Source organism: Poecile atricapillus, chromosome 9 (genome assembly GCF_030490865.1).
Source record: "Poecile atricapillus isolate bPoeAtr1 chromosome 9, bPoeAtr1.hap1, whole genome shotgun sequence".
Classification (NCBI taxonomy): Eukaryota; Metazoa; Chordata; class Aves; order Passeriformes; family Paridae; genus Poecile; species Poecile atricapillus.
This window is the reverse complement of record NC_081257.1, coordinates 19590630-19605693: the sequence shown is the minus strand read 5'-3', so window position 1 is coordinate 19605693 and position 15064 is coordinate 19590630. Positions and strand designations below refer to the sequence as shown.

Genomic DNA, 15064 nt, shown 5'->3' with positions numbered 1-15064 from the left:
ACAGGGTGAAGGGTGACCTCTGTCCTGTCATCCTGCCATGAGTTCAGGTGGATTAAGGGACAGACTGGAAAAAATGTGTATGAAACGACTTCCAGCTTGCCAGTGTGCTCTCAGAATACACAGTGCAGGAAAACATTAATTACCTGGTGGCTATGGGCACTGATTTCTCACAGGGGAATTATTTGATATATGGTGTATTTCACTCCTTAAAGCAATGAGACATTTGGGGTCTGGGTATGGAATTGGAACCATGATGGCCTTGAAGAGCTGAGAGCAACTTACAAGGAGGAAAATTGTTCTCTTTGTAAAAACCAATGTTCTTTTTGGCAGTGTGTTTTAAATTATGTTCCTTTCTAGTCCGAGAGCAATTTTCTTCTACCAGAGATCATTTTATCTATAATAAAACTGAATTTGGTTGGTTAAAACGTGGAGCAGAACTGACTGAAGGGCAGTCCCTGCTGAGATGGGGTTATCCACAGGGTTGTGCTGGGTTCAGAACCATCTGTTGGCACTGGAGGGACTGACCCAGCCTGGAAAGGCTCCAGGAGGTTTTGGATCAGATTGCTGGTCCCTCACATGAATAACACACCATCAGAAAAGGGTCCACTGGGAATATCTGATCTGGTTAACTATTATCTAAGCCAGTCAGTCCCAGTGGAGGTTATTAAATCCTGGTGAAAACTTAAACTATCTACCTTAAATCCCTATTCCCATGGCATTTCCTAATAGGCTATGGTATTGTTGCCATCCAAAGGCATTTACACCGTGGTAAGCATTTACTGTAAATACCTGAAATGCAGAGCAGGTCTCCCAGCACTGGGGTTTGAGCTCAAAGCTTCTGCCATAAAGGAATTTAACCAGTGAGGTCCTGGGTATTCCCGTGGGAAAGGGGAACTTTCCTGTGGTGCTGTTGGTTCATTGATTTATATTTGTCTGGTATAAGCAGGAAAACAAAATTAGGGCCTGGGGATTTTTTTGATGTGTGTGTGACTTGCTGGGATTTTTTATGAATTGCTGTTTCCCCTCTGTGTAGGCAGCCAAATGATTCTCTGCCTCTTTCTCCTGGTGTTGTGGAGACAAATTTAGAGGGTCTGCTGAAAAACCTGCATTGTTCAGTAAATATTGGCACTTTGGTGGGGAAAACCATGGAAAGCAGGGTTTAGTACTGGAGTTGGTGAGGGGATTTGAGCAGTCAGGGCACTGGGAACAAGGAATGTCCCTCTGAGAGTCCCAGCCCCTGTCTGCGCCACACCACATGCACAGAGCAGGGGTAGTGAAGTGTTTTACTTCTCCCTCATCGCGCTGTCCCTTCTGGAACCGCACATTGCAGTTTATTTATTTGTTTAACAAGCCCGAGGAGGAGGAGGAGGAGGCTCCGTGCTGCGGGGTTTGGGCTGCAGGAGCCGTGTGCTGGCTGCCCTCTAGTGAGGCACTGCCGGGGACGGGAAATCCGGCATCCCCCTGGGACAAGGAAATCCTGCATCCCCCCCTGGACAGGGATCCGCATCCCCCCGGGACAGGGATCCGCATCCCCCGGGACAGGGATCCGCATCCCCCGGGACAGGGCACTCCTGCATCCCCCGGGACGGGGAAATCCTGCATCCCCCGGGACGGGGAAATCCTGCATTCCCCCCTGGACAGGGATCCGCATCCCCCGGGACGAGGCAATATCCCGCATCCCCCGGGACAGGGCACTCCTGCATCCCCCCTGGGACAAGGAAATCCTGCATCCCCCCCTGGACAGGGATCCGCATCCCCCCGGGACGGGGCAATATCCCGCATCCCCCCGGGACAGGGATCCGCATCCCCCCGGGACAGGGCACTCCATCCCTGCGGGAGCGGAGCTCGCCCATCGCCGCCCACCATCCCCGGCAGCCCCAGATTCCCAAGTTTTTGACCAGAGGAATCTCTTTAAGCTCAGTCTGATGATGCTCCTCCTTCCTGGTGGGAATCTGCTCACGGCCGATTAGTGGGTGTTAAGTGAGAGGGGGTATCGGGGCTTTGCGAGAGAGACGGGACCACTTAAAGACGTTTTAAAGCACGATTTATTAATCTTCTGCAGTTCCATGAAGGAGTGAGAACGTCTTCACAAGGTTCACTAAATGTTCGTGGTCAGCAGTCACAAGACTACTGGTCACAAGGTCTTTTACAGATTAATTAGCCAATAAACTAATGGCACAAAAGAATGTTTCTACTTTCCCACCGATAGTTAATTATTTTGTTTTATACATCTCTGCTGCAGTGTCTACATTCTTAACCAATTATATAATGACACATAAACTACTTGCTGTACCTTAGACTTCTTTTTACCTTTATAATTACTTCTGTATCTTAACTTTAAAACTTCAAAACTTCCTACAACTTAATGTCTTTCTATTTAAACTCACATATATTACTTGCCATTCTAAATCTGGAAGCTTTCTCAAATGGCATGTCTATGTCTAAGCTTGGATTTTGAGAGCTTTCTGTGCTTGGAATTCCCACAAGGAGGTAAATTCACCTTTCCTGAAGAGCATCACCATCACAGGAGGTGGGAGGCTGTCTGTGGGGATGTAGTATCCGTATAATAAAATCTAATAAAATTGTGGGGAGGATTTTAGGGGCTGCAGGAGTGGATCAGTGGGCTGGGGTGGTGTGTGTCCTGTGCTGGGAGCCCCCTGTTCCTGTCAGTCGTGGGACAGGCTCTGGGCACCACAGTGTGCTGGCATCCCTCTGTGCCAGTCACACCATGCAAGCACCAGCTGAGGTTCTGCTTCATGTCTGTAGGGCTGAAATGTTTCAGGATGGGCTTTTTTATCCTGTGTTTCTCTAGCTGTTTGCACATTGTAGTAATCGTGGTGTGCACAGGTGTGGGGAGGGTTGAAGCTGTGCAAGTCCTGCCAGCTGCCACCATCATCATTGTGATCACTGGGATTAAAAATACAGTTTTTGAGGTGAGGTTAGCAGCCCTGGAGTCCTTGGGGATGCAGGGCCTGCAGTGTGGGCAGCTCCCCTAGGCTTGAGCTTTATGTGTGAGGGCCTCCAAAAGTGTAAGCAATGCATGCTGCAGCTGCCAAGGAGAAAATCCAGGGAGAGATTTTGGCAGCGCTGGATGTTTTTAATGCTGGAGCTGCCCTCTCTAAGCACAGGTGTGTGGATGCAGGAGGGGAGCCGCAGCAGAATTCACCCAGGAGGGGAATTGGACAGATTCCTTGCATAAGGGCAGGCTTGAAACAGTCACCAGTGCCCTGGGCCATGGAAAGACCGGTCCTGCAGCAGCAAAATGCTGCTGCTTTTTGGGGATACCCAAGGGCTGGAGGAGGGAGATTGGGTAAACAGGGTTAGAAGAGCTTAGTCAGGATGTGTTTGTTTAAAGGATCTGCTTCAGCCTGACTCCTGTAATTTGGTAACAAGTATGTTTCTGCTCCTTGGAAACACTTCATTCATTAGCCTAATGGAGGGAAGGATTATGCAGAGATGAACCTAAAAGATGCTAAGCAAGGAGGGGTTTGCATCTGGACTGAACCTGATGCAGCAGGAGTGGCTGCTGGCCTGGGGGACACAGGAATGTCACCATGGAGCTGTGCTGTGGTTCAGCCTGCACCAGGGTCTTGGCTGTGTCCCTGGTGTTTTCTGTAATCCATGTCTGTTTTATAGGCTGGGACATGGAGGCTGTTCGGTGTGGCTGTGGGTAAAAATCTGGAAAAATGTTTCAATTTAGCATACCTAAGATTTTTTTGCAAGGGAAAATAGGTATTCTGCCTTGTAGTGTCCCATAAAGACACTACACAAACAGTGAAATAATAAAAAGGATTAAATCCATGCAGGGTGTGTAAGACGGGATAAGCAAAGGCTGGAGAACTGTGAGTATTAATTGATTAGGCTTCTCCCAGCAGAGCAGTCCAACAATGGGCCAGAAGTGCTCTCATGCACTGATACTTTAAGATGTTTTAAATCCTGAATGTCAGAATCTCCAAGTGGAGCTTTGTGGGTGCTGTAGGCAAGGCAGTGGCTCCTTTAGGGGTGCAGGTTTTACACTCACACTCTGGGATGCACAGTGAAGCAGGTGAATCTCCCCCCAAACAGCAACAGAACTGAAATGCAGCAAAGCACAAACAGTGCTGCACTCATGAAGAGTGAGGTGTTCAGTGACTTCTCCCTAGGAACTCATTTTACTGGGAGAATTATGAAAAACCATCCCAAGATCTGAGCTCATTTGGGCTGTCTTGAAGAGCTGAAGTGAGGTTGTGTTTCTGCTGGTGTTGAGGGGCAGTCCCACAGCCACAGGTGGGCCAGTGGCTCCTGTGCCAGCCTGGAATCAGCCTTTCCCTTGGCTCTGTGCTGGCTCAGAGCTGGTTGCTCTGTGTTTTGGTGCATTTCTGTGGTGCACCCCTTAGGCAACAAAGCAGCTACTGAAACCTGCAACCATGGGAGATGAGATATTTAAGGGGTAAGAAGAGTGTAACAGGTTGTACTTCCAGATCAACTGGACCCTTTTGAAGCATTGATGGATCCTCTCCTTTCCTTCCATGGGAGATGAGGGCAGGTTGTTTGTAAAGTGATGCTATTGTCTTAATTTCTCACAGCTTGTGACATAGATGGGGCTGGAGGGAAGAGAAGTGGAAACAGGTCTCCTCATTCCTGACTGATCAATAAAATTAGGGCTGTAGAAGAGGGGGTGCTTATATGTAAAAAAAAAAAAAAAAAAAAAAAATCTGGGAGGAGGAAGGATTTGTTTTGCTACAACTTTGGCATTGAAGTTCTAGGTCCCTATTTCAGTCATCGAATAACCTCTTTGAAAGTAGCTGGGTGAAAGTCTCAAATCCTACAAAACCACTTGCTGCTTTGTTTTGTTTTGTTTTGTTTTCCAGGCTGGGGCAGGAGCAAACACATGACTTACACACCTCCAGTGCCGAGCTGGCCTTCAGCAGAGGCAGCAACAGGCTGAACCAGTTTGCTCATTGCTCTGCTCTGCTGACAGGCGCTCTCTTGTCCCGGGTGCCCTGGGAGGTGCTTGGCCGCTTCTCCGGGTGCTGCAGGAATTCCCCTGCCTGCAGCCAGCAGCTCGGTGCTGTGCTGTGTGGCCAGCAGCCTTTGGCCAGCGCCAGCCGCCCGGACAAAGCTGTGCAGGAGAGCCGAGCCGAGATCCAGGGGCTGAGCAGAGTGTCTGGATCCAGATTCAGGAGAGGTTTATGGCGTGTGGCAGAGGGTGAGGTGTGCGAGCAGCTTTCCCTTCCAGGAGGTGCCTGTCTCCTGAGTCTCAGGTGAGAGGAACTTCTTTGGGTTGGTGAATTGATTGAACCTGGGAGACTGACAGCCTTAGGAGTTGGGGGGATGTCCCTGTGGTTGGTGGAGGTGCTCCTGGAGCTTGGGTCAGAAGGGACAGAGCACGAAGGGTGTTCAGAGGGTTCTCCCAAGTTTATTTTGCATGGGTGTTGCTCATGGCAGACCTGCTCCTGGTGTGGTTCCCAGTGCTGGGCTGGCTGCTGGGTCAGCTGTCCATTTGGACATGAGGCTTAACCATGTGGGAATGCTGCCCTGGCTTGGGCCAGGTGCTGGAACCTGTGCCAGAACCTCAGAGCCCCAAAACGACAGCAGCCAGAGCTGCTCCAGCTGTGGAGGGCTCTGCTCCCCTTGCTGAGCACAGAGCCCCACCAGCTGCTCTGCAGGCAGAACAGCGGCATTTGGGTCCAGTTGCAGTGTGGGTTTTTCTGTTGTCCAGCAGTAGCTCAAGGGCAGCTCTGGGAGGGCTCTGCACCCCCAGCACTGGGGCTTGGCACCCCCTGAGTTCCCCCTGGGAATGGCCACCCTTGGGGTCTGCTCTGTTCTGAGCTCCCTGCTGCTTTGGTCACTGTGTGAGATCTGCCTGAATCCACTACACACAAGCAGTTGGAAGCTGCCTGACTGAGGCTTTCACAGCCACTTGTGTACAAGTCCCTTAAATTTCAGTCTAAAGATGTGGAACTGCTGGCTGCTTTTCTCCTTCAGCTTTATCACAGTGGAAAATTTGCAGCAACCCTTGGAATATTTAGAAGAGAAATTGCTGATCTGAATGTGCTCTGGCACAAGGCACAAACAGCTGGAAAATGTGCCTTCCCCTGCAATATTTTAAGGATGTGTAGCATCATCAAGGGCTGTTCACTGGAGCTGGCACTGTCAGCCTGTGCTGTATGACAGAAAATAAATGTTCTGTGCCCACCTTTCAGTAGGTTGTGTCCCAAATAGGCAGTGAGCAGGTGACAGATCCCGTTCTCCTGTGACAGGCAGCTCAGCTCTGCCTTGGGAGGGCTATGGGAGTAAATCCCTGCAATGGAAACTGGCAGCAAGCATATTGAGAAACAGATGGTGCTGTGCTACAATTTTACCTGCTGTATAAGGCAAATGCATCACTTAGCAATATGGAAGAAGGAATTGTATTCCCTTGACTGCTGTGTTCTTGGTCGGGGGGAAGCATTATTTGATTTAATATTCAGCAGCAGGGAAAGGGGGAAAGGATGTTCAATGTAACTATTTTTATATTTTTTTTAACTCCCTGAGGATTTGAAAATGTAGCACCAGCTAGATTTGTTCTCAAACCCCAGAATTTATTTTCCCCTCCTGTGTGAATTCCAGCCATGAGTTAGCTGGGTGCTGAAGGAGCTTGCTGTCTCTGTGCAGAAGGGACAGATCATCCCCATGTCCCTGCCAAGGCCACTGAGTGCCTGGGGAGGGTGGGAAGGACAGGGCTGTGATGAGGGGGGACAGTTCCCTCTATCTGTGCCCCTCAGGATCAGTGTTACTGTCCCTGCAGGCAGCCTATGGGACATGTGGGCCCCTTTCAGCCTTCAGCTGTGAGTTCTTTACCCTCCAAAGGCCTAGTCCTGGAGTTGTTCCCACCCAAAAGCTACTGCCTGACTTGAGGAACAGGTATATGGGGCAGGAGGGAGTGAAACTGGGTGTAGCAGGGCCCAGTCAGAAGTAGCTGGAAGTTCTTCTTCCTCCTTTTGTAGAACTGTAGGGAGAGGAGGACCAGGTGCTCCAGTTTTCCTGGGCTGGATGTCCCCTGTCCCCTTCCAGCCATGTGCACAGGATGGCAGTAGGGTTTGTGGGAAGCATCCTCCAGGACCAGCTGGGCAGGACAGAGTGACCAAACAGGCAGGCAAAGAGCCTTTTGTGCTAGTTTTGCCCATTAATGTGAACGAGAACAGCAGACTTCAAAAAAAAAACAATCTCAGTTTGATCCTCTGACCTCCAAAAGGGCCTAATATAAGCACCCCAGCTCTACTTCCAAGCATCCTCTTCCTGCTCCAAATGGCTTCCTTTCCCTGTCTCATGTCCTCTCCAAGGAGGAAGGGAAAAATGCATTATAATTCTGCAGGCTTGGCAAGTGAGGAATCACACCCATGAAAACAAATACCTGTTAATTAGGACCATGAAATGCTGATTGAATCACAGCTCTGATAATGGCAAGGGCAGTTTTTCAGTCTGCTTTACATCCCAAGGAGGCAGGGAGAGGGAAGCAATGGGATTTCCTATTTGAGGAAGCCAATTTAGCCCCTCTTATCTGTTTAGTTAAAAATTTCTCTGCCAACAGGTACTACTCAGTCCTGCATTGTTTCTATTGGAATCGAGGGGAAAACTGAAGTTACTGCCTGGGATAATTGTTAACAAAAAGCAGAATTCTCAATTGTGCCTGTTATAGCAGGAATAACTTTTAAAATGTATGAATGGTCTCAGATTGACCCCCATTGGGGAGTTCCTGCTGTTGCAGGATGGCCAGAAGAGAGATTAGGAAACTATGGGGAGCCTGGCTGGGCTAAAGCCCCACTCTCAGCATGTCTGCTCTGCTTCCCTTTTTGCCAAGGGGATGAGGGAAAAGCTAAAAGGAGTTAAAAAGCAGAACAAAACACTGGATCCAAGGTATGTTGAGTTTCAACAGCCTGTTTTATCCACAGTCCTTTGGCAAAATGGGAGAATGGGCTTTACCGTCACCTCTCTTCTTTTGGTCTCCTCAGTCAGCTACAAAATGAGTGACTCTGAGCTGTGGGCTGAGGTAACAGCCCTGCCTCTGCACCCTTGTCCTCACCCTCCAGAGGCACTGGGATAAGGGGTTGCACAGTTTTTCCTGTGGGTCTGGCCATGGCCACCAGCTGTGGGGACAGATGTGCTGGCAGGGGGGAGTTGCTGTGCCCCGTGTGTCTGCTGGGGCTGTGAGAACGGGGTGAGGTGTGGGTGAACCCCTCCTGGCAGGGATGGGGCTCCATGGCCAACACCTCACCCCATTTCCCACAGGGCTGAGGTCCTGCTGACCTCAAGGGGTGATTCAGCCCCTGTGGCCATCCCAGCCTTTCCCTCCCGTTTCCTTTCTCATTGTTTGTGTTTCTGACATTTCTGACAAACGTCACTGCTCCCACCCTGCCCGTGCTCCCACCCTGCAGCATCTGATACCGCTGCTGGCTCAGGCCTTTCTCTAGGTGATTTCTTTATAAAAGGGAGAGAAAATTGGATCAGGACTCGTTTCTTTTGAAGGAGCTTTGCTCAGCTTGAACGTGCAAAACTTGTTGTCTCGACCTGTCTTGTGAGAAGAACTTGGATTTTCTGTACCATCAGTGCAGATTTCTTGTCCAGCTCCAGGGCAGACACAAGGGTGGCACTGGGGGAGGACTGACCTGTGTGGTGGCTCCAGAAGGAACCTTGTGAAGCACAGAAAAGCAGAGTTATGGTTCAGGATTTTGGTGCAGATCTTGTGGGCCACAGCTGCATCAGCAATGGTTTCACGACCTGTATGAGCTCCTGGGGCTGCATAGAAAAAGAATTTATTTTTATATAAGTGTATTTAATATATAATTTTGGTGGCTTGAATAGCTAATGAGTGCAAAATGCCTGCTGGGACTAAGGAGAACAGAGCAGCAGTGGCAGGAGGAGCTGCAGGAGGTGAAGAGGTCCCCCTGGGGTCGGTGTGTTTGTTGGTGGGGCAGCACACGGGGCTCCCAAGGCATGCCCGGCCTCCCCCTGAGCCTATTGAGGGCAGCTGCAGGCTTTCCACTGATTTCAATGGGCTTTGGATCAGGCCCATGGCATGCTGCTTGTTTGTTTTGGATGCCTTCTGAGGGTGAAAACATCCTTTCAATGGCTGCTCTTTCTCCTTCTCCTTTGGATCAGCTGCTCCTTGCACCCCACAGCTACGAGGTGACCCCTCTTTGGGAAAATGCCATGAGCTGCTCAGCTTGTTTCCTTCTCCACAGCAAACACCCTGAACCCAGGCTCACCTTCAAGAGATTCTTTACACCAGAGCTCATCTGTTCTAACAACATCCCAACCTGCCTCCTTTCAAATTTTAGATGGTTATTGTCCGTTTATTTGTCCAGAGCTGGCAAATGAGCACTGTGCAGGTACTTTGTTAATGAAATGAGGCACTAATTGTTGTAGCAACAGATGAGACATTGTGAAATGTTGTTTTTGTGTTTCCTAACTCTGGAAGTGCAATTGCATCAGACCTGTCTTCACAGAAAACATCAGTCCACAGCACCTAAAGTGCTGGCAATTTATTTGATAAACACACAGTACCAATTTCTTCCTTTATTAACAAGTGCTCTCTCTTCCCACTGGTTGGTGATTCTCCCCTGGCTGGGAAAATGCACAGCTCTGCCTCGAAAGGATCTGAACTGACCTCACCTGTAGCAGGTGCAACAAGATCTGTTGTTGTGCAGGATCAAGTCCCAGATAAAAATGTCCACAGGACCATTCTCTTGGGCATCCTGGAGTGGTGGGGCTGGGGCCTGGGGGAGATGAAGTGAGTGATGGGAGAGCATCAGCATCACATCAGCTGCTCTGCTGTGCTCCTGCCCTCCTCCCTGCCAGCCTCTGCCAGCCAGCAGCCATGGGCATGGGTTGCCTTAAATAAGGATTTGGATGGAATGCTTGTATCAGTATTGGTGCTCTGCTGTGCCAGATGCTGAATGCACACAGAAGTGACTCCTGCTCTGCTGGGTTTGTGGCCTGGAGCTGGGGATAGGGGGAAGAGCACAAAGGCACCCAAGATGCTGTGTTGGTTTGTGTTTGATGGAATGCAGTGATCTGAGCAGGTCCATAGGGAAGGTGCTCTCCTAGGTACACCTTCCCTGGGCTAGGCATGACCCATGAAGTCTAATCAAGGGCACAGCATTGCTCTGAGTCGTGATTTTTCTGGAGGCCACAGCATCCTGAGTTACTCATGCTAAGTGAATGAATGCGCTGAGGATATAATTACAAGAGTTAGATATCACTTCTTTTCACTCTTTAAAAGATTCTTCTCAGGAAACTGGTAGGTTTGGGCTCTTATTTTTGTCTTGGTGACCATATATATCATGCAGAATGCTGAAACTTTACTATCTCATTTATGCTTCCTCTTACAGAGCTGTAGATCTCTGCCCAGTATTTAGGTTATGTAGTAATTCTGCCCCATTTGCCACAGATTAATGAGGCTATAAAATAATCATAAAGCTGGGGCAGCCGTGGTTTTTCACGCTCCTCACGTACTTCTATCTACTGTGAAATACTTCATCCAGAAGTAATTACCTGGCTTCTCCAGGCTCCCTTTAATACTCCTTGGCGACTCGAAATGAAGGAGACGCTGCCCCATTTTTGTCTGGGACATTAGCAGGGCAATGGCTCCATCCATGGTGGTGCCTGAGGGAAGCTGAGCAGGTGTGGCACCTGTCGGGGAGCACAGCGTCCACCTGAGTGACCAGAGCTGGGGAGGAAACCCTCCTGCTGCCAGGGGGGTGTGGGACAAACCAGTGAGGCTGGATGTGTCACCTGCCTGGAACCCTTTGGTCCTCCAGACTTTGAACCTGCCATTTCTGTGATAAGACCCTGAAGCATTTTGTGGCTCTGGTAAGGTGATGGACAGGAGGAGAGTCCAGCCACAGAGAGGGATTTGGCATTGCTCCAGCTGCTGGGAAGCTGCTGCAGCAGGTCTGGGTGGGAGGTGAAGGGACTGCACTGACTCACCTGAATAACTGGGCACAGCAGGTAGAAATTTTGTCAGCATGGTGTGTCAGTGCACAGAAGATGTTACAGTTTTGCCTCCAAAATTAGGATGCTGAATGTATTTTGTGCACTTTATTACTTCCCCCTGCCAGTTTGGGGGAGGTAGAGGTACTTGACCACTGAGATTGGAGATGTAGAGGGTGTTTGTCTCTTTCTATAATTTATTTTCATGGGGTGTGATAGCTGCCTGTCCCTTTGCTCTGCAGGGTCTCAGTCCCTCTTTGGAGGCTCCTTGTCCCCTCTCAGGCTTGGGAACCATCTCTGAAGGCTGGTATTGGGGTATGAGGCACAGCACAGCCTGCATGGGAGTGAGAGTGACCTGCTGCTGGGCTGGGACCTCGTTAGGAAGCAGTGAGGTGAAATCAGCAGCTTGGAGAGAAATTGCTTTTCCTTCCTCAGCTTCCAGAGGCAGCCACAGTCTCTGCCTGCGGTGCCATCACTTCCCGTGGATGCTTCCCAGAAGGATAACCCTGATCTGGGGGTCGGGGTGTCCTCCCTCTCACAGGGGCTGGCAGGGGTGAATCATTTCCTCTGGCAGCTCAGGGAGGCTCTGGGTGAAGCCCTCTCTGGGAGGGTGGTGGTGGTGCCAATCTCTGCAGCTCTGAGGATGCTCCACGTTTCCACCCTGTGCTGTTTGATCTCTCATTTCCTCCAGATGTGACTTGGGAGTAGCACCAAGTGCAGGATGATTTCCCCCGTCACTGGCAGTGACTCTCCCCTCCTAAAGGAGCTTTCCTTGAGAAGGAAGCCCTGCCCACCAAGCAGAGAACAAGAGGGTGGTTTTCCAGGGTCCTGCCCCATCCTGGAGCAGGGAAGGCAGTGTCACACCCTGACCTGCTGTGCTGTGTCCCTGGGCAGCTCTCTGTGCCCAGACAGGTGCAGACAGTGGTGCTGGTGGCTGGGTAGATGCCAGCCTTCCTGCCAGTCCCCATCCTGCTCTGCTGGCCAGCACCCACGTGGCTGAGAAAGGACATAAACATAATTTGGAAAGCATTCACAGCCTCTCATGTGTGTGACAGAGACAAATCCTCTTTCAGCTGGAGATCAAACTCTTTTCTCCCATCTCCTCATCCTTCTTTCCTCACAAGTCTGGTCTGGTGTTTCTCCTTACAAGGTATCTTTACAGTGCATACTGACATTGAGACTGCAAAGTTCTCCCACCTTAGAAATCCACATTTATAAAAATTTAAATACCATTTGTATGCAGGTGTATGTTAATAGTGACCTGCATTAGAGGTCCTGCTCCCTGCTGCCAGATGTCACGTAGCCTCTCAGCATCCCCAGCTGATTGTGTGTTTGGAGAGGTTTCACTGAAGCCAGTGGAACTGTGGCAAATTACAGCCCTGCTGCTCTGGCCACAGGGTGCTGGAGGAACCAGGTTTGTGTTCTGCAAACTGGGTGATGTTGTTCTGGTGGTGATAGAGTGGTAATGCAGGATGATAAAGCCTGACTCGTGAAACTGGAGCATCTGCCACTTGTTCAGAACCTGACCTGATTTTGTACTTCTGGCTATGGCAGGTATGAAATTTGCTGTTTGAGGAATCAGACAGCAGCTGCTTAATAATTTATAAAGTTAAAAAACTGTGGCACTTCATTTCTGATGTGAAGTGCTAATTAGTTTACTATGGGATCCAGACTGCAGGAAATTCGTGTTTCTGGCACAGTGGCTGTTCATCTTTAAAAATGTGTTTGTCACGGTGTTATGTTTATATTATTAGTGTAGAGCAATATAGTACAGCCCAGGCTCTGTGAGAGGAGGGAAAACATCAGCACCTCATTTAGAAATATGTAAGGCTGCTGTTAAATGAGCTTAGTAGAGGCTGTGCCTCATCTAGAGAGGAGAGCATTAGGTATCAGCCTCCCCCTGGAGCTGTGGATCATTTTGGGTGTAACTGTGGCTTTCAGCTACATCAGGCACTTGACATAGGTGCAGCTCAGTGGGCAAAAGCTGGGAATTGAAATTCTTGGTGTAGAACCTGATAAATAAATAGCTACACTGGATGCTGTTAGCCATAAAGGAGAGTAGCATGGCCCTTTCATTCTTTCTAAATTAAAATTTGATAATGTGAATGACAGTAAATAAATCTTTGTGGAAGTGTAGACTTAATTTCTGAGAGGTCCCCAAATTTGTGCTAATATGAAGGATTAAGTAGGTTAGTTAGAGGCACATTGTGATTAATTCTTTTGATAATTTCAAGGAACCAAATTGATTTGCAAACACTTTTACCATTAGTTGAGTCCTGTGTCAAAAGCTCTCGATCAGGGCAGGTTGGATTACAGATTTATCCTGTGCACTGGTGCTGCTGCTTAAGCATCTTATGTACTGAGAGGTTAGAACATCAAAGAGAGGGTGCCCAGTGTCTGCATTTCACTTAAAGTTGGTAATTAAGGGCCAGAGTGTAGCAAAACCGATTTTTGAAAAGTCCCTTCGTCTTTATTTGGGGTTAATTGCATTAATGCTCACAGCTTGACAGGCTTGGTTCATGATGGGAATTTAAAAGTACAGTTGTAGGGGATATGCAGCCTTCAGCATTGTCTGAAAGTCCTAATTCCCAAGTAATCCTGTTGTTCATGCTCATGAAACTGCCTACAAAACAGCACCTTTGAGCAGTTCTTAAGTTTATTTATAAAGGCAGTGTAATTGTGTGCTGTTGGCTTCTAACTTGAGCAAAATGGGAAGATTTTCATGCAGATCTGCACAGAGGTTTGTACAGAAAGAAGAAACAGGCCTGGGTGAGGCAGGATGAAGTGGGACTGCAGCTGTTCCCGGTGGCAATTCGGAGGACAATGAGGTTTTGGGTTCTGGCATGGACCTCAGTGATGCTGCTCATTGCCCTGAGCCCACCCAGGGGTCAGGGCTTGAGAGCTGGAGCCCCTGGAGCTGAGGTGAGAGCAGATGTCAATAGTGGTGTGTGCCATGAAACAGAATTCTCTCTCATAACTTTGTGAGGGCTCTCTGTGGGGTTTTTTTTTGTGTTCCCTGAACTTTACTGCTCACTCTCCAGAATGGTTATTGGCTGCAATCAGGTGTAATCAATATGAGTGGAAATTATGGATTAGTGCATGTTTTAAAGCTCTGGCTAGGACAGACATCTGCAAGCCTGCAGAATTAGGCATTTTATGCATCGGCACAATAACTCACCTTTTTTTGTGGAAGGTTCAGAGACAGAAAATGATCAAAGCTTTAATTTCATTAGCTATCACCAAGGACTCTGTGTGTGTGTGTGTGTCCTTTCCTGTATGCCTAATCAAAAGTCTTATCTAGGAGCAATACTGCGTTGTAGATTTAAAAGCAGATTGATGCTCTTGTCCTCTGGCCTCACAGGCAGATGAATTCTTTATTCATGTGAACTTCATATGAGCAACTTTGAAAAGAGGAGCAGCAATTCAGATAAGCCTTGTTCCATTAATTTTGGCATAGAAGATAACATGCAAGGAAGCCTGAAAATCCACTTGGGATCATCTTTTCCTATTATGTTGGTAGCAAACCTTTGTTCTTTTTATTATTCATTATTCTGGATCTGCAGTCAATAATGTGAGGAGAGGCATGAGTCTGCCACACATCAAGTTTTCTGGTGCCTTTTAAAGTGACATTCTCCTTAGATCACTGTTGTGTAGGCTTATTCCTTATCAGCAATGAATGCTGTGTTGTTCATATGACTGTACATCAAACAGATCTGCAGTAGCTGTCTCTTGTGCTCCCCTGACAGTGCTACATATCTACAAAGACATTTTCTGAGAGCTCTCTCTCCCTCCTTCTCCTCACAGAATAGAAATCTGGATGGTACAGCCTTTGGAAACCACCTGGGTATTTATCCTGCTGGCTTTCCCTTGCTGAGTTTTGTTTTCTGTTTTGACTCTTATTTAGGTATTTCAGACTAACCCACATGCAATCAGGTTCTTAGAGTAGAAGTCAATAACAGACTGAGACTGATGTGAATGGATAATTCATCAGCTGCACATAACTCCACCAAAATTATCCTGAATTGCATTTAGCTGCTTTTTGCATCACAAACTTCCTTTTCTCTTTTTTCTTCTGTGTGTGTTTAACACTATCCAGGTTCAAGGAACAGTG

At 48.5% G+C, this 15064-nt stretch overlaps 1 protein-coding gene across 2 annotated transcripts in view; it reads left to right on the top strand.

The window, feature by feature from the left end:
- The window catches only part of FRMD4B (FERM domain containing 4B), a 123968-nt gene that overhangs the window by 28076 nt on the left and 80828 nt on the right, over positions 1 to 15064 (top strand). The window contains exon 1 of one of the 2 annotated variants that reach the window (XM_058845227.1): positions 5098 to 5243. The exons of the other annotated variant lie outside the window; for it this stretch is intronic. The gene's annotated coding sequence lies outside the window, so the exon portion shown is untranslated. Of the gene's footprint in view, positions 1 to 5097; positions 5244 to 15064 lie in introns of those variants that run through there. 2 annotated transcript variants of the gene reach the window in all.